Below are 27,389 nucleotides of genomic sequence, written 5' to 3' on the forward strand. Positions count from 1 at the left end.
TTTTTTCATAGACAAAAAGCACTGACCCTACATATACCCATTTGGTGGTTAAAAATATAGGGAGGTATGCAATGGAATCTAACAATCATACAGACTTAGGGGCTGATTCAGCATTGCACTTACGCAGGACTCGTTCTGCCAATGTGCAGAACAGGTCATGTGTGATTGCACACAGCCCCCACTAATCCTCTGCATGATTGACAGGCAGAGAAATTTAAAGGGCGGTGTGGAGGCGGGGACAGCTGGTGTTCCCGGAAATGGGTAGAGTTGGTCATATTTAACCATTGCTTACTCGGCACCATCCACCATCGCAACCATTGATCAAAATGGTGATCCCAGCCTGCGACCCTGGTCGCAATGCTGGGATCGCAAATGCAGCAGGGAGGGAGGGTGTCATAACCTCCTGCTGCATTTGCATATTAGCAAGGACGGAATTGCAAATCTCCTTGCGTGCAGCCTTGCAATTTCTTCCTACGCCGAATCAACCCCTTAGCCCCAACTTAAACTGTGTAAATTACACATGACATGTCAATAATAAATAATATGTATTTTAGGAAATAAAACAATGCCATCTAGTGAGTTGATTACTGTAACTTAAAATCACTTTAAAAAAAAATAAAATTGCAGAGTATCATATAAAATAACTGCAACTGCCTTTGTTATTTTTTTAAATTCACCCTTTATGTAATTTACCAAACTGTAGCTTGTAAATCTTCTGGCTATTATTGACATGTCTTCATTCGGCCTGCATACATGCTGCAAAACACGCATTTTTCACCAATCAGTAGCCACTTGGACGGATTTGTCTTCAGAGAGAGACCACTTAAAATTCCATATAACACAGAACCGTTGTAATCATTTTCTCTTTGAGAAAATGTATTCAAACTTGTATTGAATCTGTATGCAACTGTGCAAACCTTTTTCTTCACCATTTTCCTGTTTACAGAAGAGAATTTCTTGTCTCCTTTGACATAAATGCTCTTTAGATAACAAGGCTCATCAAGTCACAGCACGGCACTTGTGCACATCTGGAATTAGTAGACAGGTTAAAAGCATTCATTTCTCTGTGCAGTTACAGACATTCTTCACTTCCTTATTGGTTGGTACACCAGCACTTGAATACTTGGTTAAAAACAGCAAATACTAATATCAGAGCAAGATGATATGGAGTTGGTAAATCCTGGCCATTATTACTTGTTTCATGTTCTACAGATAAAAATAAAATTTGTTTTTCAAAACCAACAATTTGAATTTATAGCCATGGTTTTTTTCAGCTCAACATGAGCAAATCAATGTAATCTAACAACATAATACAAATCAATAAGCAATATAGCCTATAAGTCTTAAAGGAAATGTGACATGGTTTTCTATACTGTTTCCTGATGATATGTAATAAATTCATATATTATTTTAGTAACATTATCTTATATACCACATACAGTTTTAAGCACTACTGTTTGAATGTAATTGATGCCCGGGAGATGGGAAGACAAAGTGATATGTCCAAGGTCACAAGTAGCTGACACTGGGATTTGACCCCAGAGCTTTATCAAGCATGTTAATGTCATTTTTATATAGTAAATCCCCTTTGATGCTGATCTGCTGCTTTTCCCATTTGAATTTGGCTCCTCCAAGTTTATTTTCCAACTTTTCCTGTATGTATATTTCAGCCATTACTAATTGTTGTGAATACTGTATAAAAAGTATAATTAAATGAGAAAATTTGATAACAAATATTTATCCCATACATATGGGCAATGGAATATGATTATTATATTGTTCATATTAATTAAACAAAATGGCCTATATTCTTGGCTAGATTAAGGGCCACATGGGCCTGGGGCTGAAAATATACAAGGGCCTATACTGAGAAAGGGAGGAGCTGTGACCAGTGCTGTGTGGGTGTGGCCAGAGCCACGTGGGTGTGAATACCCTTTCACAGGGATATTTTAAGAGAGGAAGCGGCCCGTGTGCAGCCTCCGTTTGGGCCCCATCCTCTCTGTCAGCACAGTAGATTCTGGTATCATGCCAGAATCTACTGCGCATACGCGGGTCATCGAGAAAATGTTACCCGCACCATTTTCCCAGGGAGATCTTATCTGCGCATGCACGAGTCACCAACGCTGTAATTTTCCTGGTGATTCTTTGCTGCTCTGCACCGTCGGTCTGGCGCTGCAGAGCAGGACACCGGAATCTGTGGAAAAGTATAACTAACTATGGGTGCTGGGTGTGTGGTGTGGCCTCCCCTGAACACAGGGGCCTGTGTGCACCGCACACCCTGCACCCATTATAAATACGCCATGTCCCATCACTATTAGTCCCACTGTCTCCCTAAATATATAAAAATAGATAAAATGCATAATTTTGTGAGAAAACTAGAAAAATAATGTTAATCTTTATTATTTATGGCTAACTGTGTGGCCAGCTAGGCAGCTGTTCACCATCATACCTTCATTATGATGGGCCTATTTTTATGTGGAGGCCTGGAACTGTAGTCCATCCACCCAATAGTTAATCTTACCATGCCTATATTTATGGTAGTCTAATCAGGAAAGTTTAAAAGAACAATTTTAGTTTAACTATAAAAGGTAAAAAGTTGCTACAGACGTTCAACCAAAAGGGCATTCCCTGGCTCAGCTTTTACCATGTACTACACTACATACACAAATATTATTTGAGCGTAACTAGTAACATAATATAAATTAGACATTTGCCGGCTGTTATTAAAGTGTAAAATTTTCTTTTTAAGTGATACTGTATAAATACTGTATAAAAAAGACACTTTTGGCATGTAAAGGTGGCTCATAGTACTCTTCAGCTCAAGTTCAATCAAAATGCCTCAAAGCCAAGAGAGCAAACTTCTCTTTATGGCTTGCCTTGAAACAATCTAACAAATTAGTTTATTTTATTTGGCAAAGCTTTTAACACATATAGCCTAATTATAAATAATTTGCTTCCTGTAGAATAGCTTTGATGTTCAAAATGCACAACAACTTTAATAGTGAGGCGGAAAATTTTTTAGTTCCTGCTATTTCTAAATGTATTGGCTGGTGGAAAAGGTAAATTGACTGAATGTTTTAATGAATACAGTTGTGAAGATGTGCACAGTTGTTTTATATTTGCTGTGTCTTTAGTAAGTGGTTGACTTGTAATAGTTACCATAATAAAATTCAGAGCTTGGATCCACCATCTAAGCTTTTCACACCATAAAATGATGTTGAACAAGCAAACTGCATGTAACAAGGCTGTGCAAGTTCTTAAAATCTGTATAACATTTTTTAAAGTATGCAATTGTGTGTTAAATCCTGTAAATGTCTTTCTTATATTTAGTATTTTGATGGTGTTGAATAGGTATGAAAATATGTGGGACTTTATCATGGGTTTAATTTGTTATTGAAATTCTCTACACCGTTTTAATAAATGAAAACATATTTTATTGAGTTGTATTTCCAGAAATCTAGTAAGCAGATTAGTTAGTAACCTACAGTTATGCACTAATCTTTCCTCCTGCAGGGACTGGAACTTGTGCTAGTTTCTACATAGTGAGAAATCTTGTGTTTCTCTCTTATAATTTGTTATTTGTTTTACAATATAAATACATTAATATGTATATATGCCTGAGGAAGTGATAAGCTATATTTCATGTGGTGAAAACTCATTTTCACTAATCTTATGTATGCTTTTTATTTTCTCTAGTATGTCAGGGACACCATCTATAATATATGTTATTTTGCAAAGCTGCTCTAATAGATTAAAACTACATAACTGCAATCTTGTCATGATAGTCAGTCAACGTGACTGTTGGTCATCATTATATAAGTTTGGGTAATTTGTCTAGCTCGTTCATTGCTCTGCATGGTGATGCAGAACTTTGTGGTACACTATAAAAAATGCTAAAAATAATGGTCTTCTTTACAAAGTAATGCCCCATGTACTATAGTGACTTATGATCAGTAGATGACTCTCACTTCCACATAAACTCCAGTATATAAACTTTGTATTACAAAAAAGTATCATATAATTCTTGTGATTTAGCAATTTCTCCAAAATAGTACATCTCTATATATATAACATAAAGTTCCCGGTTCTGGGGTCTGTCTGTTTATTTTGGCTAATCTCTTGATCTACTGGATGGATTTTGATGGGGTTTTCACTATTCTATACAGCACTGATTGAGGAAGGTTTATATGTATGAGCCATTCATCTGTGACAAAAGGGAGCCGATCAGTGACAATTTTACTGAAGCAGTCACAGAAAAAAATCTAATCTCACACCAAGCACAGTAGCTGCCCATAGTGCTGAAACAGCAAAGTGAGAACCAATCAGAGCTGGCAATGTGGCCTGTTGCCTAACAGCAGCCTAGAGAGTGGAGGTAGTCAGGGACTGGAGCAGGATCACCACTGAGGCAGACAGAGGGTCTGATTCAGATTTGGGAATAAAGTAAGAAAGCGCAAGTAACTGTGAATCTTGGTCAAACCATGCTGCACTGCAGGTGAGGCAGATTTAAAATGTGGAGAGAAATTTAGATTTGGGAGGGGTGTATTGAAACTGAAATCTTAATTCCAGTTTAAATATAAATCTGTCCAGCATTTGTAGGCTACATGCAAAAGCAGCCATTATTTATCCACATGCAAAAAAAGTATGTATTTGTCCATGTATAGAGTTACTTGCTCTATCTTACTCCAGCAAACCCATGAAGATGCCCTGACACAGTCTCAATAGCTAGGAATGAGACAGAGGAGGTATAACTATCAGGAATTTAAGAAAAACAAACAACCATCAGAACACCATGCAGTACAAATCTCTTATCCATGATCCTCTTGCCCTTCCCAGCACATCCCAGTGGCTGAGCCCCAGCCTGCTGCAGGGCAGCAGCAGCAGTGGGAGTTGTGGCGACATTGGTGAGATGCAGGGGGCAGGAGTGGGAAGCAAGGGGTTGTGGTGTGACACAGATGCCTGTGGTGTGATGCAGAGGCTAGTAGTGTGATGCAGGGGGCTGTGGTAAGAAGCAGAAGTGAGAAGCAGGGGCCTGCGGTGATATACAAGTGGCTGTGGCAAAATATAGGATGCTGTGGTGAAATGCAGGGGGCAGTAGTGAGAAGCAGGAGGCTGTTGTGCGATGCAGGGAACTGTGATGACATGGTGTAGGTTGTTATGATATGCAAGGGGCTGTTTCGAGATGAAATTGTTCCCGTGCAAAGCCTAGGCGGGTCACTAGTTATTTCTAAGAACGGGACGGCCATGCTAGGCCAAATTTCATTCTATGCTGTAATACAATAAGATGGAAGCTCTGCTGCAGTAGAACATAGATAGCTGAAAATCAAATCATACTACTGGATGTCGGTGTTACATGAACAACTCACAACTCTTCAGTCAGGCACTAACCACTGCTGCCGAATCTTCTTGCTGTGTATCTATACCTAGTATAAAATAAAATCCCTGGTTGGCATCTGTTTGTTTGGGCTAATCTCAAGAACCACTGGACAGATTTTGGTGCAGTTTTCACTATTCTATAGAGCATTTGTCGAGGGAGGTTTAGGTGTATGAAACATTAATGTATGACCATAGGGAGCTGAGCACTGATGACTTTAGTGAAGCAAGTCAATGAAAAAACAGATGTCCGAGCACTTTCTTCGCTTACGCTGCCTAAACCTTTAAAGATATATCACAACAATGGGCTTTTTTATATCATGTAGAGATTAATACTTATTATCCGGTTTCTCCAGAAAAATTGTGTAAGCCCTGTCTACTGATACAAAAATTCAGGTTTTCCTTTTTTTCATTCCTATTTCATACAGTATATTAGTATATGTGAAAAATTATTCTTTAATTTCAAATAGGTCCAAAGCCCAGTAAGAGTCTGCTTTGGCATGACAATAAATAAAGCACAGGGACAGTGTCACAAATGTCGTGGTCACGACTTGTATCCTTCAAGCAGTTTACCCAGTCAGGACGGGGTTACTCCAGTTTCTCCTGTCACTAGGCGATCGGCACACCTCAGGATATGATGTGTCATCCACAGTGCTGCGTGATTGGTGGTGCATATTATTTGTACTCTTTGGACTTTTGCTGCCTCACCAACTATAGCGTATCTGTGGGTTCCATCGGCTTGGCTGCATGGTCAGCGTTCTGTTCTTCCTCGTGGTACAGATTTCTGGCTTTCCCAAAGTGGTGTCCGTGCTACCTCCAGCTCTCCAGCTTCTCTACGGCTTCCTAACCACATCTACATTAGCGTGCTGCCATCGGCTTCCCTAGCCGTAGCACCAACTACCTACTTCTACCGTTGGCTTTTGCTGCACCTTCGTCACTTTTGCCGCACCAACAGCTTCCATACAGTTCCCAGTTCTTCAGCTTCTTCTATGGCTTCCAAGCCGCACCTACACCTCTGTGCTGCCATCGGCCACAGCATTTACTGTTAAAAATCTATCTCCGGCTGTTGTCGCACCATCGGCACATATGCCACATTATCAGCACATTTGCCACACCATTGGTTTCCAAAGCCACAGTATATCTTCTAACTGTCTACTAATGGCCCTTGCCGCATCATCGGCACAGTTGCCGCATCATCGGCTCTCAAAGCCACAGCATATCTACTAACTGTCTATTAACAGCCATTGCCGCACCATTTACCTCTAAGGGAACAATGGGCGGTTGTTAGTGGTGGAAGACCTCGTAGCCTGTGTTCTAGACGGCTTACTTGGAGTGGTCACTGGTAACCACAAAATTATAGTTGGCCAAATAGAGGGAAAGATGGAACAGGGACAGAATTTTGCCCAGGTGCTTGCAGCTCAAATTCAAGCTCTCACCCAGAAGGTCCAGGAACTCTCATTATGGGTTGAAATGAGTCATACTCCTGTTTTCCCAGTTCCTATCCAAGAACCTAAAATTAATTTGCCAGATTGGTTTTCTGTTGATCACAGACAATTTTTAAACTTCCGCGAGAGTTGCAAGCCTTATTTTAGACTTTGTCTAGTTTCTTCAGGGATGCAGTTGCAACGAGTGGGACTGGTAATCTCTTTCCTTCAGGGGGATCCACAAATTTGGGCCTTCAGATTGCCTTCAACCTATGTGGCATTACAGACCGTGGATGCCTTCTTTATGATTTCTTCAGGTCATGTCAAGTTTAGAACACCTCCTCTCTGGTTGTCAGTCTGAGTTTTGCACTCAGAGATGTTGTCCTTTTACCTTCTCGATTGTCCCTTGGCTGCTGTCATTCTTGCTCTTCCTTGGCTTAGGGATCATAATCCTGTTATTGACTGGCCGTCTGGAGAGATAGTCAAATAGGGTCATGCCTGTCAAACTCATTACTTGGTCATTCCTGTTCAGTCAGTTCTAACTGCAGTTGCCGAGGTTCCTCCAGCCATTCCACCTCAGTACCAAGATTACGCCAATATTTTTTCTAAAAAACTTGCAGATGTCCTTCCGCCACATAGGCCCTATGATTGTGTCATTAATCTTATCCCTGGTGCCAAATTAACCAAAGGTCGGTTGTATTCCCTTTCTGTACCGGAGGAAACAGCAAAGAGAGATTACATCGAGGTTGCTTTGGCTAAAGGGTTAATCCATTCCTCTAAGTCACCAGTAGGAGCGGATACCCAAAATTGGTCAGTTGAGGCTATCTAGTCTTTCAAAGCTCTCAAGACTGCATTTACCCAGGCACCTGTTCTCCGACATCCTGATCCTGACTTTCCATTTGTCCTGGAGGTGGATGCATCAGAAGTTGGAGCCATCTTGTCATAGAAAAATCCTTGTGATGATAAGTTGCAACCATGTACATTCTTTTCTCGCAAATTTTCCTCTGCTGAACACAACTACAATGTGGGAAATTGGGAGTTGCTAGCGATTAAGTGGGCTTTTGAAGACTGGAGAAATTGGCTGGAGGGGGCCAAACACCAGATTAGTTCTTATTGACCACAATACCCTGTCTTACATTCAGTCTGCTAAAAGGTTGAACTTGCGGCAAGCACGTTGGGCATTACTCTTTGCCCAGTTCAACTTTCTCATCTCCTTCCATCCTGGTTCAAAGAACATCAAGGCTGACGCTCTATCCAGGAGTTTTGAACCTATACAACAGGTCAACAGGGCAGTTGAAGCTATCATTCCAGACTCCTTCCATTGTGCCATCGCCCAAAATCAGGCTGATTTCATTTGGCATGTCAATAAGAGTCACCTCCTGAGAAACCTTCTGGTCATCTGTTTGTTCCAGAGAAGTTTAGAAAAGCAGTTCTACTGGATTTCCATGCTTGTCAAGTTTCTGGTCACTCAGGCATCAGTAAGACTTTAGAGTAGCTCTCCCGCTCTGTTTGGTGGCCTTCATTGACCAATGATGTGTGTGAATTTATCCTGGCTTGTGAAGTCTGTGCCCGAAATTAGAAACCTTGGACATCTCCTTCAAGTCTGTTACTTCCACTTTCTATACCTAGGAAACCATGGACCCACATCGCCATGGACTTAATCATCGACCTCCCAATGTCTGCTTGATGTTCTGTGATCTGGACGGTGGTAGACCGCTTTAGCAAAATGGCACACTTCATACCATTGCCAAAGCTTCCTTCTGCCAAGGAACTTTCTGGCCTGTTTCTTCAACACATCTATCAGGTACATGACTTACCAAGGGATATCGTGTTGGATCGAGGAACACAATTCATGGCACAGTTCTGGAGAGAGTTCTGTACTTCCATTTGTATTGACCTTAGCCTTTCTTCAGAGTACCACCCACAGTCTAATAGACAAACTGAGTGTGTTAACCAATGTTTGGAACAATATCTACGCTGCTATGTTTCTAAGTGTCATAATGACTGGGTATTTTATCTACCACATGCTGAGTTTGCTTTTAACAATAAATGTAATTCTGCATCTTTGGTATCCCCATTCTTTTGTGTTACATGGCAACATCTGAGGCAAACACTTTTGACTCCTGTTTACCAACAACATCTTCCATCTCCCAGCTCTGTCAGATTTGGAGTAAGGTCCATCTAAGCCTGCCAAAAGTATCTCTCCATTCAAAAAATGTGGCAAATTAACATCGGGGGTCATATGGATCTATGAGGGGTGATTTGGTTTGGCTCTCCACTAAGAACATCAAGCTCCGCCAACCTATGCAGAAGTTGGGTCCTAGGTTTATTTGTACATTTCAGATCATTTCACAGGTAAATCCGGTAGCCTTCAAACTCCAACTACCTAACTCTCTCCATATCAATAATACCTTCCACTGTTCCCTACTCAAGCCGGTCTTCTCTTCAGCCAAGTTCAAACCTAGTTTCTCATCCAGGCCTGCTTCCATTGTGGTCCATGGCCAACATGAGTTTGTAGTGGAGAAGATCTTGGACTCTAGAATTTCCAGAGGTCATCTGCAGTTCTTAGTCCACTGGAAGGGCTATGGTCCAGAGGAGTGCTCCTGGCTTCTTGAGACTGCTCTACATGCTTCCAGGTTGAGAAGACAATTCTTTCAAGTTTTTCCACACAAACCAGGTTCTGGGGGTTCTTCAACCCCGCGTCAAGGGGTGGGTACTGTTACAAGTCACGGTCATGACTTGTATCCTTCAAGCAGGTAACCCGGTCAGGATGAGGTTACTCCAGTTTCTCCTGTCACTAGGCAATCGGCACGCCTCAGGAAGTGACATGTTGTCCACAGTGCTGCGTGATTGGTGCTGCCTTATTTAATGTACTCATTGGACTTTTGCTGCATCGCCAACTATAGCGTATCTGTGAGTTTCATCGCCTTGGCTGCATGGTCAGTGTTCTGTTCCTCCATGTGGTACAGATTTCAGGCTTTCCCAAAGTGGCATCCATGCTACCTCTGGCTCTCCAGCTTCTCAACAGGTTCTTAGCCACATCTAAACCAACATGCTGCCATAGGCTCCCCTAGCTGCAGCACCAAATACTTACTTCTTCCATCGGCTTTTGCCACACCTTCGGCACCTTTGCACACCAACAGCTTCCGTGCTGTTCCCGGTTCTTCAGCTTCTTCTACGGCTAACAAGCCGCACCTACATGTCCATGCTGCCATTGGCTCTCCAAGCCACAGCATTTACCGTTAACAACCTATCTCTGGCTGTTGCCACACCATCAGCACATTTGCTGCATCCTCAGCACATTTGCTGCACCACAGGCTTCCAAAGCCACAGCATATCTACTAACTGTCTACTAATGCCCACTGCTGCACCATCGGCACATTTGCTGCATCATCGGCACTGTTGTCACACCATCAGCTCTCAAATCCACAGCATATCTACTAACTGTCTACTAATGGCCTTTGCCACACCATCGGCACATTTGCCGCATCATCAGCACATTTGCCACATCATCGCACATTTGCTGCACCATCGGCTCTCAAAGCCACAGCATATTTATTGACTGTCAACCAATGGCTATTGCTACACCATCAGCCCATTAACAGCACCATCAGCACATTTGCCACACCATCTGCCCATTGGCCGGACCATTGGCTATCAAAGCCACAGCATATCCATTGACTGTCTACCAATGGTTATTGCCACACCATCGGCACACAAGCTTCACCGTTGGCACATTTGCCAAATCATCAGCACAATCGCCATATCATTGGCTCTCAAAGCCACAGCATATCCATTCACTGTCTATCAATGGTTATTGCCGCTTCATTTTCACACAAGTCGCACCATCAGCACATTTGCCGCATAATTGGCACACTTCACACCATCGGCTTTCAAGACAAATCTCTCCATTATTTGCTCTTCCAATACAAGGCTCCTTCTTTTATTTTCAGGGTTCCAGTTGACACTACTGTAAGCTGCTACTACTCTGAGCAGTAAGTCCAGGCGGCCGTCTTAGTACAGATGAGCAATTTACCTCTAAGGGAACAACGGGCGGTTGCTAGTGGTGGAAGACCTCATAGCCTGGGTTCTAGATGGCTTACTTGCAGTGGCCACTTGTAACTTTAACAGACAGCCACTCAACATGGCTGTTTTGGTCATGGACAATATTACGTGGCCCTTTGCATGTCACAATAAAATCCCAAACTTTTCGTGTTGATGGCAGGAGGAATAACGACTAATGTTGTCTACAAGGCAATCTTATAAGACCTTGGTTAAAAAAGACTATCACCGTAAATTCTAAATTGCTCCCATGTGAAGCCGGGGCAAGTTGCTAGTGTGAAATAATGTGATTCAGCCAGTGGTATATTATTTTGCTTCCCGACAAATTATCGGATGCAAAAGATTATGTTTTGAAAAACACCACTTGCAAAAAAGGCCATGGGCTTCCTAAACATTGAGTTTTTGCATGGATGGTTTTTGCCTAGGCCCATGGTAAAAATGTATATTTCGGCCGTTAGACGATCGTAAAAAAAATTCTAGCATATACGTATTATGCAGTAAACCCAGCTACTATGGCTAATACACACTACTTAGCAAAACAAAATTAATCTCTGTGGTTTAATATATATTAAAGTTTTAATATGTTCATTATATGTTATAGATACCTCCCCATATATATTGTGCTTTCCTGACCCAGTACCTATTTTACTTGCCTTCTTCTTGATCTTCACTCTCCTGTTGGCTCCTTTCCCCTGACACACAACATTGCAAAGTCATTACAACATGGTCGCCAGGGAGCATGAATCCGGGTACCTCTTCAGACCCTGGCTTTTATCACACAGAGCTACGCAAGAAGCCCATGGTGGTCTGACTGCAATACTTAACCCCAGATTGCAGGGCCACAAAGAGCTGTGCTGAGGCCAGGTACTTCAGGGGTGTGGCCTGATATAAGAAAGCATGGCCACACCCCTCCACAAAAATAATAGTGCCATGTGCCTTTCAGCCAGGGACAAATCCAGGTGTGATTACCCCCCTGCACAGCCAGAGCAGACTGCTGCTGCTTATCAGTGGCAGCATTCTCTCTTGACCCACTGCAGTCCAGCACACAGCAGCATGTGCTAAGCTGGGAAAACACAGTCCCCCCATTAAAACCTGCTTCCCCCCTCTCGCACCCCAACCAGCATGCAGTTTCTAGTGCTGCCATCTTACAGTAGTACCAGAGATGTGCTCAGAGGCATAACATGGAGTCAAGGTACTCGGAGCACATGCATGCTTAAATACCACCTCTCCACCTGACTTGTGCCAGGTGAGTAGATGTGGCTATCATGTGGGGATAAACTCAAGTACTATAAAAGTAAACATCAGTGGCAGTGTCGACTAGGGCACTGGCTGAATATGGTTAGGTGCCCATGAAATTGCACCAATGAAAAAAGAGAGCAGCCTTTAGAATGGGGAAGCCAGCCAACAGAGGACATGTCATTGCACAAGGAAAGCAGCATTTAGGAAATCTACATTGCACAGGTCACATGCTGTCCCCCTCTCCCCAATACTGAAATGGTCATGCATAGTGCATGACCATTGACCATTGTCTTAAGGTGATTTTAGGTACCATGAATATGGTTTAAGTTCTACTTTAATTGTATTATGTTGGTGGTTGTATACCAATGTAACCTATGGCTCTGCAGCACAAAATTTTTTACTAAAGTCCCCTGGGCAGTGCCCCGAGAAGGTGCTGGCACCTGAAGCACAATCTCCACCTGCTTTGCCCATACTACTCCCCTGGGGTTGCAGAGCCTGTTTTGACCACTCTGGTTCTGGAAATTCCTATAAATACTGTTGAGAACTTAAAAGTAGAATTTGAATACAAAGTACATTTACTATAGTGCCGGTTTTTAGAAGTGGAGTTGTTGCCCAAAGCAACCAACCAGATTCTACTTTTAGAAGATACTAGCTAGAATCTGATTGGTTGTTATGAGCAACAACTCCAGGTCTAAAAACACGCACTTTAGTAAATATACCCCTAAGATGTAAACAAATATATTTAATTAACTCTGAAATGCATTTTGAGATAAATGCAACATTTTGATTATAATTAGCTTTTTACTGCTATTTAGAATTATTTGTATAGGACTGTAGTACCTTCTTATAGCCTACAAGTGTATACTGTTCCAATTACTGTCAATTTTCAGAATGTAACCATCAATTACAAATGCCCATGAACAACAATAGAGACATAAAAATGTATTTTATTCATAACCTTTAGGTAAAGCTCTACACAGCACTAATAGTAACTTTTTTTTATCCACCTTACATAGCTCAATAATAATACTACTTCTATTATAATTTTATAACACACTGAGTATCTTAGGTTTTGCAACATGTTACGTTTAAGTTAATACAGTTTAAATCCTGAACTCTGTTTGAAGTATGTAAAAATACCTATTTATATTATTTATCAATAATGTCCAAACAGGGAACATTTCACAGAATGTTAACTATAAAAAGAAGAAAGGTTAATGACACACCTCTTACATTTATTGTAGACAAGAAGGAGGCTGTTTACCAATGGCTTCAGTCCAATTAGAACTGTTTTTATTCTTTCCTGAGTTAAAACCACGGAACCTAAATATTCAGAATCAACATAAACAAAGGAATTCAATGAAGTCATTATTGTAATTACATTTCAGCTCATATCATGGAGTCGTTCTGTCTAGATGTAGCGACTTGTTCATCATACAACTTAAGAAAGAACAGTTTTGTCCAATCTCAATAACTATGTTACAAAATGATACAAGAGAAAAAAATTAAAACCAGAGTGCCAAGTAAATTTAGAAATGCCAAGAGCATTCTTGTATTAAGTTCATTTTTTTTCTTTCAACTCATATTGTTAATTTGCCCCATATGATTTTCTGTAGAGAGTATCTTAATTGGCATACTCATTGGACTTCCTTTCTCATGCAAATTAAATAAACAAACTTTATTGATTTCCGTTATTGTACAAATTAAATGAAGAAAATTATCTTTCAAGTAGCCTATAGTTGTAACATATGCTCTAATAATTATATTTTTCCTTTAATCCTTGATCTAATTAAAATTTTAGGCTATTGTATATATTTTTTTCTTTCTTTTCTTTTTTTTCTTTTTTTTTTACTAGGAGCATTATGCTCTTTTATTTTCTGTTCAACCTCTATACAAGAAACTTGTGAATAAACGGTATTAGTTATTTTTTTACTTGCAGCTAGACAGAAAAATATATTTATTTTATTCATCAGTTATAGAAAACAAAAGAATAAAAATTACAAAATATATCACATTATAGTTATAGTGATCACTTTTCTTTATTGATTCATCCAATGATAACCAATTCCACCAGCTCAATGTTTCCAAAATGTATAAAATCTGATATTTTTTACCATGCACAGTAGGAAAATGCACATTTTACTCATAAAAGGACATATACAACTAACTACGTCAGCCTCATTGTCCTTTTAAAAGGCCTAAAATATAGTATTTGGAAGCTTTATATATATTATATAACACTGATAGTATTATTTAAAAAAATGTATGATAATTTGATTATACTTTTCAGTTGCCAATTATGAAAACTCTTGTATTTGACTTTGGAAGGCAAGTGGTTTGGATGCTTTTACTGGTCTTAATGAATACAAATATGCATAAAATAATAATAATGTAGGAATTCATGTTGTACTAGGTGAAATCTCAAGGTCTATGTTATAACCGTGCAAGTATAGATGTTTGACCAACGCATGGAAAACTCACCACATTTTTTTTAAATATAATTCAGATTTTGTAACATAATATGAGTATGGAACCAAAATAGGTTAGGGGAAAGAAGATAGGGAGGGTGGGTATGGAAGAGTGTGTGTACAGTATGTGGTGGGAGGGCAGGACAACATGTTTTGGTTTTAATTTTAATACATCATCGTATTTTGGTTTTGGCAAAACCTCCCTCAAGTGTTTTGGTTTGGTTTGGGATTCCATAAAAATCATTGAAAATCGATAAAAAAATTGATAAATAGTTCGAACTGACTGCAGAACCGAACAGGCACTCGAACCCCAAAGTTTGGCTGTGTTCATATTTCAGGAAACCGGACTGCACATCTGTAATTATAATGTTTATAAAAGTTCCAGATAGCGATACCATTATTATTATTACAATGATGTTGGTGACTTCACCCAGTTTTAAATATAAATGATTAACCAAATATATTTTATGTCTGTTTGCAGAAAGCATATGATAGATATTAGAAGTAAAAGTAAAGAAACACAAAAAATGAAAGAAATAGAAACTTAAAAACATTTTTATGAGAAATATTAAGAAATGGAAAGTGGGAGTAGTTTTTAGTATTTTTTAATATGAACTCACAGTTTTAAAGCTAGCCAGGTCATTCACACAGAAAAGTGTGGACATTGTGGCAGAAATATTAGTATAATAATTGGTTATGACTTTTACAGCCGTCTGTAATAAGACATTTTTGGAATGCAAGTTGCCAGTGAAGAAGAAGATGCAAGAGGCCTAACGTGTCTTGTCATGACTTGCCTTTGGCCATTACATTTTAACTAACAATCACATATCACAGAAAACAGACACTAAATGGAGACATGATGTAAAATTTAAATTACTGAACATATTCTGAGACTTATTTGGCTTTATATAAACTCAGAGGCAATCCTAAAATGCACTCAAACAGATTATATGTGTGGGCAAAGTATGAAAATTGCTGCCATTATATTACTACTATTAACACCTTGTAATTAGCCCCAAAAAATCCTGAAGTTCTCTATCTTGATTCACATATAATGAAGGTAAATTGCTACCTTTGCTACGTGCATGGCGCCTGCTTTGCTTAATGTTAAATACAAGACCAATTATTTTAGAAACAGTTGCAAATACTTTCTTTTTATGGGGTGACTTGAGTCCTTTTATATGATGAGTCTTTCAGACAGTCCAGAAACAGGGTCATCACTGCGAGGATCAAAAAAGATTGTAACTACACAGTTAAGGTTAATGGATTCATGAATGTCATGATCCATAATTACTATCATTTCAGCTAGGCTTGAAGATTACTTAGATTGATAATTCTTTGATGAGGATTTAAGTGCTGCTTTGAAATTAAAATTATGCTGATGCAACAAAATTATCCAAACTACAAAACAGTGATGCAGCCAACATATTAGGTTATTCATGCTCTGGGTAAACTTAATATCCCAATATAAGATTCTACTAGATTTACTATAAAGTAAACAATTCTGAAGATTAAAAACTCATGAAAGAATAACTATGTATATTGATTACAAGTAGAAACACTGTTCTCATGATTCATGCTGCTCTCTGGCAAAGAGGCTTAGGTACAAAAATATCAAATGAGTGTAGAGTGCCAATGATTGCATGCCAATATTGGGTCAATTAGGCCTACATCAGTCAAATTGGTAGCCAAGTATTTGGGTCTACAGTGACCATCAAAGATAAATGACCTATACACTTTTCATAATTAATATTTTGCTGTTCATTTAAATATAAAATTATTCTTTTGTAGCCTGAGTGATCATCAATTTTCATTATAACTGTGTATATGTATTTTAGTCAGCCAAGACCACCTGTTACCCAGAAATGGTTGAAACTTTTGCTCTTTAACTCCATTTTATGTAAGAACCATTGATTACTGCACAGCATATGCCCGGATTCTGTAGTGACTTATGCCATAATTGATAATCATTCGCTAAAGTGATTATGGGAAATGTTGCAGTAAAATATTAGGTTTTTCAGATCCACGTTTTTACTCAAAAGATCAATTGGATCTTTGCCATCACTATACTAAGTTCAGGGATAAAGGGTCCTATGTATCAATCTATTTTTTTTTTTACATACAATTTTGTAGAAACTGAAATTGTAGCTATGTACTAATGGCACAATGCAGGAGAATTCACAGAAATCTCCAGCAAAGTGCTAATCAACCCTACAGATTGCAGTCCTCATTATTATTAATGACCGGCAGCAGACTGATGCGTATGACTGCTGACCGCAGCATCAGTAGTCTCTGGGTACTAGAGTGTGCCCAGAGTCTACTGCACATGCGCAGGTTGCCTGGGAAAATGCACAGTCACAATTTTCCAGGCGATTTCCTCACTGTGCATGCGCAAAATGCTGGAAAAATGGCCGCGGCGTCCATTTTCCGGCATTTTTTGCAGGGCTGAGACACCCGACATGGGACCTCAGACCGGTAAGTAATAGATAGTATGGATGCAGAGTGTGCGGTGCAGGCTCCTCCTGGACCCAGGGGCCCGTGTGCACCGCACACCATGCACCCATCATAGATATGCCCCTGCTTTTACCATTAGATTAGTTGTTAATTATTGATGGCCAATGAACATCCCTACCCATAACCACAATCAGGGGAGCAGTGTGCTTGCTCTGCAGTGGCAACAAGGAAGTGTACATTATATTTTGACATATTAACAATTGCAAGTTAATCTGAACTCATTGTACAATCTTATAAAATTTTAAGCAATTAGACAAAATTGCTAATACAAGATTGTTTTTAATATAGACAACATACATTTGGCTATCAGATGAAGCTTTATAGAAGCTGGTAATTATACTGAGTAAAAATATACCAGCCAATGATGAACTGATATTGTAATATACCAGCCAGTGATGAACTGATATTGTAATACACCAGCCAATGGTGAACTGATATTGTAATATACCAGCCAATGATGAACTGATATCACAATTAGCTCAGTGGGCCTGATTTAGAGGTGGACACTAATGGATGCATGGCTGTGATAATATGTAAATGCTAGTCTCAAACTTCCTATTTTGTAATTGCGAGGGCCAGAAATCGCAAGCTCTGAAACGCTCACTTTCAATGTCCGTGGACAGTGGAAATCTCCCAGTGGACCGAAACAACCATGTCACTCCCATAATACACCCATGAGATGGCCTTGTTTGTGTTCACTTCAGGCCCCCTCCCAGAAACCTCCCAGGAATGCACATACCTTTCCACTGTCATCTCCAATGAGTGTGACTGCGTATGCAACAATGATCTCTGCATACACTCAGAGCTACACATACACAATAGGGATTTCTAGGACTTTACCTGCATGCTCTGTATCAAATAATCGCTCAACTGCACAAACATTGACTCTGCGTCCACCTCTGAATCAGGCCAAGTGTAATTATACTGTGGGATAAATGTAATAGAGTAGGCATCGGTGTGAATCTGTTGAGTCTGACTGATGTTTTAAATCAGAATTCATTTAAAAGGAAAAACCAACCTGTTTTTGCCTTTTAAATTATTGCTACTTTAAAACATCGGACAGCCTTGCTGGATTTGCGCTGATGCCTGCATCTCGCTGGCTATTACATTTCCCCGTTACACAATGCACACTGCTGATTTAGTATAAGTTAACATTGAGCCTATTTGACATACCAATTTTACAGGACTATCATGGTCTGAATTAGGTGTAGCTTTTAATTCAACATTGTACACTTAAGAAAGTATATAGTTGGCTGTCAAATTATGATCTAATATTTACAAAGACATATAAACAAATCACAAACTATCTTCATTAGTTCCTGTGAATATTACAGTAAATGAGTCTCTGATAGAATTGCAGATGTCACATGAATGCATGTGCACCTCAATGTGAAATCACCATTCTCAATTCTTTGTTTATGTCTGAACTTATTTACAGAACATGGGTAGCACCTCCTATTTTATTATTACATTGTGACTGGATTACATAATGCACAATTATATACTCTATACTCCTATGGTATAGCTACTAACGTGCAGGTTTTTAAAAGTGTAAATGTTGCCCATAGCAACCAATCAGATTCTAGCTATTATCTTCTAGAAGGTGCTAGATAAATGATAAGTAGAATCAGATTGGTTGCTATGGGCAACATCTACACTTCTAAAAACCTGCCCTTTATTAAATATATCCCCTAGTGTAGATGGCTCTCCTGTTCCATTTTTAAAACATTTGCTGCTTAGGTTTTTTTTCACCCCTGTGCTGAGCCTCTTTTAGAACTTTTGAGCTGATCACATTCCAACATTGGGCCTAATTCAGAGGTGCACACAAATCCTGTCGCGACTGCAATTCTGTATGCAGCGGTTCAGCAAAAAATATGCAAATATCACAGCCGCTGGGGTTTGTACAGAGATGCCCATCCGCAGCATCTCTAATATGCTGCTTGAGTACAAAGACACAGTATCGGTCACACTTCAGTCATACCATCGAACCCCTGAGCAACCACATGATTGCTGAGAATGTCCGTAGAAAGTCAGCCACCAGAGCCATTGTAACTGCATACAGAGATGCAGTCACAGGCATGCCCAAAAATGGTCACTACAGGCCTGCATTTGACTCCTCACCCCTTGTTGCCTCCCACAAATGCTCGCTGACTGTCAATCACTCTGCGGCCAAATCCTCACTAGGACTGCCATTGGCAATATATCGGGACACATGTATAGTGTGACTCAGAAACATGCACAGTACAAAGATAATCGCTCAGCTCCGTAAACATTGGCATTTCATCCACCTCTGACTGAGGCCCATTATTGTGAGTCCTTTTTCTGTACAGTGCTCACAAATATCATGCATTTCTTATTTTTTTGAGAAAATATAACTGTTTTGTTTATAACCTCTGACATAATAAAGTAAAAATTGCCAAAATTTTATTTGAAATATAAAAAAAACTGAACTGCAAACAAATGTGTGTAATATTTCTTTTAAATTGCACTTTGTGGTTCTAGGATTGTCATCAGTTCACCTTTCCAAAATAGCAAAAATCAAGGCCCTGATTCAGACCCACTCGCAATTGGGCGTACGTACGTTCGGCGTACGTAAAAAAATATTTAAATTCAAGCACTCGCTCGTATTTTCGTACGCAGCTAAAAATCCGCCCCAAACTCAGGCGACCCCTCCTCTAACTAACGAGCGTGCCAAATAGCGAGCGTACATCCCCGAAATGGCTTGAAGGGAACGCACGCACAAGTACAAACCGGAAGTGGGACTGTCAGATTCCGATTACCTGCTCGTTTTTTCTGCCTACCTCCCTCAATCGTATCATGCCAATCAATGTATCAATTAGCTTAATTGTTTTTTTTTTTTCAACACAATGCAATAAACTTTAATCTTGTCCGTGTTTGTGTTTGCTCGCAGAATACGTATGGCTGAAACCTTCGCTTTTATTGTTCCAAAGACATGTTAGCCCCAATTAAACAATTGTTCTATTTGTTTGTATCCCCACAAATTTTCTGTGGTTCATTTCTTTATTTAAATTTGCTTACGCATGTCACTGTATCAAGCCTATCATAACTCTCAAGAGATTTGTGACCCTGTCGAACACATGACTCATACACTAACCAATAGAATTTGTCCTGTTAATTTCCCAAATACATTAGCCAATCAAATTTTTTTGGGGTGCTTTATTAAAAATATTTTTCCAAAAAAACACCATTGCCATCATGAGATCCGCCGCATTCACCAGGCGCGAACTGCTGGTGCTGATGGAGGTGATGGACAGGCGGATCACCAATCAGCCTCCACCCATCTCAAATAGCCGAAAGCGTTCCGCATATGCGCTCCTTCGGCTCACGCCGACATATTGGCCATCTGGAGCGCAGGTGGTCGGACCTGCACCGGCGTACGCCCCGCTTGCAGGCATGCTTTCGCATGCAGATTGCAGGAAGTAAGTTTTATGGACTGTGGTTTTCAAGTTTATCTTGTGGGCCCTAACTGCGTGTGCATGTTTTCATGTCTGTCCTATTGAGTCATTGTAGTCATATCTGCATGTGCATGTTTTCATGTCTGTCCTATTGAGTCATTGTAGTCATATCTGCTTGTGCATGTTTTCATGTCTGTCCTATTTAGTCATTGTATTTTTTTTTTTTTATTTTGGATTCCTGTTGAAACTAACCACAATATTATTTTCATTTTTTAGGGGCACAGCAAAGACTACGGCGTCATGGCCAGACAAGACGCCGGTCCCGGCCCCTCTCTCCAACCCCCAATTCCTCAATTACCCCCTCCTCCCCAGACCCTGTGGCCGAGATTTCAGGTCTACTTCCCCTCCAGCCCAATTCCCCCTCTCCTCCATCCGTCCCTCCTCCAAATACCCCCTCCCAGGATTCGTCAAACACCCTGCCCCTAGGTTTGGGGAATGTAGCCACCTCCGAGGTGGCCCAGGGAGTGGCTTCTGGCTCTGGCGTTTTGGAGAACGGTATGTTTTTTAATTTTATTTTGGGCACCACAAACTGTTTGTATGTAATCATGCGTCGTCCCCATTTTTGTTGGCTTTCTGTCGCCTTAGGGTATTTTTGGGGGTTGTCTTTACCTGTTCCTGCTGATGTCACCATACACATATCACACCTGTGTGCATTTTTTTAGGGCCCTTGTATTTTTGGCCTAGGACATTTTGGGGTGCTGGGTTTTATCCGTGTAATGTTTTTTTTGGCCTCAAGCTTTTAAGTTTTGGTTTGCTTGTTTTGTGTTTTTTTAGAATGTTGCTTCATTATAGATTTATTAATCCCCAAACTTTTGTCACCCACAGAGGAACAGAGGCGTCGGGCAGAAATCTGTCATTGTGTGGCACGTATGCGGGAGCAGGTCACCGGGCTTCAGCAGGGCCTTGACCATCTGTTGGTCCTCCTTAGGAATTAGTTTTTTGTTTTTTTTTCTAATTGTTTCCTAATAAATCAGTTTTAATTCAAGCTCTGTCTCATGCATTTTTAGTAAATCCAAGATTCTTTACACTGAGATAAGTAGACTCTTCAACAAGGATTGCCACAGAATCTCACTACAGATTGTGTGTTGTATTTTGAATGCAAACAGGCACAAGAAACACCTCCCAGTACCAATGTCATTTTCCTTTTTTGGGGTGGCCAACATGATAGTTTACAACATTTTTCAGGTTCCTATTTGGTGGCCAATCTGCTTAGGACAATCTTACGAAGGCAACTGATTGTACAGGATTCCTTGGTGTGTTGGTTAGTACCCCGAAAACATATTACATTTTAGCTCCACTTGCTTCATTACTGGGTTACCCCTTAGGTAAAATTAACGTTTGGGAGTTTGTTTACACTTGCTTCTAACGTGCCCAAAAAGGAAACAAATTACACTCTCCAAATATTTATTCACAACAGAAATCAAAATACAAAGTGGTCACTCACAAACAAAACACACAGTGATAATCAGAAATACACCACATACCAAAAACACGAAACAAACACACAACAAATCAAGAACTGGTTGACGAAGGTCCATGCCCACATGATTTCAAAAATATGGCGTTGCAATATTGGTGTCATAATATATTCCAGAAGTTTCCACATAAAGGTTTTTGAAGGGTAGCAGGAAGTAGTCATCGTGGGAGTGCCAAAGATTATGCAAACAAACAGAAGATGGTGCAAGAATTAATATAAAAAAAGATGAACGCTAAAAAACCGTAACACATTGGGTATACACACTGTTGTTTGGTCAATAATTACCTAAAATATCGGGCCACCACATCATCGCGTATGGCCCTCCCACATACTGACCTCCGACCAACCTCGGGGGGGCCATCCTCAGGTAAGGCATCCTCTGGCTGCATTGGAACACCACTCCTTATGGCGATGTCGTGAAAGATCCCACACAGGACCACAATTTTCGAAATCATATCCGGCAAATACATGAGCTCGCCACCAGAGCGGTGGAGGCATCTGAATCGCCCTTTTAAAAGGCCGATACAGCGCTCCACCACTTGCCTGGTGGCTGTAAGTGCGGTATTAAACTCACTTTGTGGACCTGGTGTGGGAGCCAAATACGGAGTGAGCAGCCAGGGCATGCAAGGGTATCCACTGTCTCCTGTGAAAAAGAATAGACAACATCAGGATCACTGTGTATCAAGCTTAACATTGTTATGTACTAAAGGTCTCCACTTACCCAGAAGCCACGCATCACCAGCTTGTAGGTTGTTTAATTTTTGCCATATCCCTGATTGCCGGATGACGAAGGAGTCATGTGCACTTCCTGGTAATTTTGCATTCAGGGACAGGATCTGGAGGGAGGCATCACATACCACCATTACATTCAGGGAGTGATAGTGTTTACGGTTGCGAAATATTGCCTCCAGCCGTGCTGGAGGCTGAAGTGGTATGTGAGTACCATCCACAACCCCTATGATGTGTGGGAAGCCAGCTATTTGGTAAAAATTGGCCTTGGCCACACTAAGGGCACCCATATCCAAAGGTATTTTAATAAAATGATGGAGGTGCTTGAACAGTGCCTCCATCACTGCCCTCAGGATCCTGGAAAAGGAGGATTGTGAGATGCCCGCCACTATTCCCTCCGTTGTTTGAAACGATCCTGAGGCACAGAAATGTAACACCGCCATAAATTGCGTAAGTGGTGGTATTGCTGTTGGACTGTCAATTTGCCGCTCAAGATCACTCTCTATTAATGAGAGAGTGTCTATGATGATTTTGGGAGGAAGACGGTAGCGTCTTAAAACCTCATCATCGGGCATTCCAAAAAGGGTGACACATGATCGAAATATCTGGGGCCTTGCACGCCTACGATGCCTACGCCTGGGACGAGATTGAGGTTGGTCGGCTTCCGGAAGCATGGCCAGAACAATCCGCCCAAGATCAACCTGAAATGGCAAGATTTGAATGTAAGGCTTTGGACCCACCCCAAAAGAAAATTAAGAACAACTTAGCTTGATGATACCATCCATTGCTGCTTACATGCCGGGGTATTGTCATGATACGTCCAAACTGAAAATAATCCCAAAAATAATTTGAAAAAGTTTAGTCTGTGCATTTATGTTTCTAAATTTTGTGCTAGACAAAACATAAAATAGGCGAAACACACATTTGGCCAAAGAGCAAAACGACATTGCACACAGTACATCAAAATGGTTTGAAATGTAAGCCAAAAAAGCGAAAGGGCAACCACAAACAATTTTACTGGATTAATAAGCATTTAAAAATGCGCTAATTAGTTCGCCAATACAAGTTAATAAACAAACAGAGAAAAATGCGCAAATTATTTCGCAAATACAAGTCACTATACAAACAGAGAAAAATGCGCTAATTAGTTCGGCAATACAAGTCACTATACAAACAGAGAAAAATGCGCTAATTAGTTCGGCAATACAAGTCACTATACAAACAGAGAAAAATGCGCTAATTAGTTCACAAATACAAGTTAAAAATGGACTTACCAAGAGCAAATATATAAGATTCCAAATCAAAAGGTCTTGGGGTCCGAAATAAAAAAAAACCTAAAAGAGATGAAATTATGGATCAAAAAATTAAAAACAAGAAGAAACACAATGAGACACCAATTGAACCAAAGTTACACTTCACAAAACTTACCAAATCAAGAAACGAGGCAAAAAAAAAAAAAAAGCGAACGGAAAATCAAAACGCAAATCTAGCAAACAAAATAAACTCCAAACGCCAACTCCTTAATCCGCAAACAAGAAACTCCAACCAAGGTAACCTCCAACAATCCAAAAACGCCACCTCGACTCGAGACACACCAAGCCATAAATAGTGTTTAGTTTCCCGCACAAATTAAGGAGGGATCATAGGAACGCACAATCAATGATGCAGCCGCAAAATAAGGACGCATGTATAAATACATCACGAAAACACATTTAAATTCTGGTGTATTTCTTGTTTGGACCTCAGACATGGCTACAGACCAGGGAAACAATGGACAAGAGTCAGGCGGTAAGTCTTTCATGCATTTTGTCTCAATGATTAATTTGAAACATAAGATAGGGCAAGTTGTGAATTTGAGAAATCTGAATATTTACACAAATAGGTGAGGAGGATGACATGGAAGAGGCTGCTGGGCCCAGTATAAGAAAGGAGATGGAGGTTTTGATTCAGAAGTGTGTGGACATCCTGCCACAGGCAGACAGGAATATGAGTACAAGCCAGAAGTGGAGAATGTGGGAAGAGGCAGCCGTTGCTGTCAATAGGGTGGGTGATTATGTCCGTCTAGCCCGGGATGTCAAACGGCGGTAAGTAAACACTTGCCCCCCCTAAAAACAAACCCCATTTTAAGCAAAGGATAATGGTTTCCATTGTATCCCACAGATGGGCCGACTTCAAATATCGCCTAAAGCAAAAACTGGCGGACAGGGCTAGGCATGCAAGGGGGACAGGTGGGGGTCCCACCCCTGTGTCATTGGAGTTGATGGATTTAGAAGAGCTGGCACAGGGGTGTGTGCAGCCTGTGGAGGTGTTTGGCGTGTCCAACATGGATACGGACATGCCAGACTTTGCGGCTCCTCATGTTGTCCCAGGTAAATCTTGTGATGTCACCAACTCTGAAATGTTAGTGGGCCAATATGTAGATTCTAATGTGAGTCTTTTCTCATTTTTCCAAACAGAGACACAGGCGAATGAGTCTGCTCCAGAGGTGAGCCTTGGCCGCCGAATTTCTGCTGGCTCTGCAGGGGAGGAACCAGTACATCCGACTGAGGACCCTGCAGAAGCCAGTCCAGGGCAATCCCCCTCGCAGGCAGTGGCCCTCCTCACAGAACTCAATTTCAAATCGGATTTCCATATGGAGATTCTGCAGAGGATGGACGCCAGTCTGCTACGGGTGGCTGAGGCCCTGGAGCAAAATGCTGCGGCCAATGTGACCATTGGTCAGGCCCTGGCGGAAAATACCAGGGCCAACATCCGCATCGCCATTGCCCTGGAGCAGCTCGTTCACCAGCACATGGTGGAGCCGACCTCCCTTCCTGCCGGAACATCAGGATCCTCCACCTCTGGCACAACATCAGCCAATCCTCCAAATGTGCCTAGCCCTGTGCCTAGTCCAGAGGCCACAACATCTGCCTCTGGACAGGCAAGCCCGATGACATCCCAGACCCGGTCTGGCGCCCTCCCTCCCCCAGCCAAACGGGTGAAAAAACGGTGAAAGCAATGGCGACTTTTCCCACACTCCTTCTGTGCTTGGCTCATATTCCTTTCTGGTCAAAACTTCCCTCTCCTTTCTTGTGAATTGTTTTTCATTTTGTGTTCTACATTTCATAAATCTTTTATGTTGGCCCAATTATTGTAACTTTGGAAATGAAACCTGCAAAAAAACTTTGCCAAAAATTGATTTTTTTGTGGTTTTTTGTTTGAGCAAAAAAATAAAAAAATAAACTGACATTGTATTCTCACATTATTGTCAAAATGGATTACATTTAATCCTGGGCCAAAAGGCACAAACTGGCAAGAACCACATTTTACATGCCCCCCAAAAAAAGGGCTCTTTAAGGAACGTTTCAAATTTAACATAACAAGGCAAATTCAACAGGCCAAAAGAAAAAGGTAAAAACCAAAAAAACATGATGATATTATTGTTACAATAGGCCCTAAACAACAAATTGAGACCCAAAGAAACTACCACAAATGTACGTAAATTGATTGTGTAATCATCACATTAGCAGCTATGATTTCCACCTGCGTACGCTTTTGTGCTTACACAAAAAACTACTTTCAAAACACATACCAAGCCGGTTTTCAATCCACCACTAATTGCTGTTCAGACCACCCGCGATTAATCGCAGCAATATCGAGGAGTGCCGGGATGGAGGAGAAGGCCCTCGCCAATGTGGTCGAGTAAGCCAGACCCTAAGCTGTGCGAGCATTTTGAAGGGAAAGAGGATCATCCAGTGACGTATGAGTCGGTCCGTACACATTTTACGCTCGCATCTGCTAATGTATGTACGCCCCAAAAACGCCTCGCCATGCCTGCGTTTTTCCATCTCCACCCCCGTCAACACCCAAAAACGCACTGTTCTGTCAATCACATTTGACATGTCACTTCCTGTACGCTATTTGATGAACGAGACCAAAAAAACTCGCAATCTGCCATACGTACATGCGCAGTGTTACACCGACGCAGGCGCGGTTAGTCAACATCGGAACGCAACGAGCGTACTGCTGTTTGCGAGTGGCTCTGAATGAGGGCCCAAGTTTCTATATGTAAGATAGTTATCATAACTCAGCACTTAAAAATGTTAATGCATTTTTTTTTCTTTGTCATAGATAAAATGCATAAAATATGAAGGAATAATATGGGTAGCTACACAGTGGCCCTGATTCAGAGCCGGACGCTCTGAAAGAGCGCTCGCTCTGAATCAGGGCGTTTATTTTTGGAGTGGCCTCCTGGCCGCTCGCATAGCTGTGGGTGACCACCCACAACTATTGCGAGCGGCCAGGATGATGGTCGTGATGGTCAAGACCATTGAGACCATCGGGCTTGCGATGAGACCCTTGTAGTAGGGTTTCGTGGCCGCAAGCCCCAGAGAGCTTCTGGCTCTAATAGAGCTGGAAGCTCTCCCGCTGACATCACTGGTGATGGCAGTGGGGCCACCCACAAACGGCAGGCATCCGCATGGGAACGCCTCCGTTTGTGAAGCCACCCCCACGCCACGCCTCCAAAACAGTGCGAGCTGTCGATCAAAACCGACAGCTGCCCCCTTTTGGTGCAAGACCCGGAGCAACGGAGCGCCCATCGCTAGCCGGGTCTCGCGCATGCGCATGACTGAGCCAGCTACAGCGTGTG

Source organism: Taudactylus pleione, unplaced genomic scaffold (assembly GCF_031769625.1).
Source record: "Taudactylus pleione unplaced genomic scaffold, aTauple2 ptg000178l, whole genome shotgun sequence".
In the NCBI taxonomy this organism is placed as follows: Eukaryota; Metazoa; Chordata; class Amphibia; order Anura; family Myobatrachidae; genus Taudactylus; species Taudactylus pleione.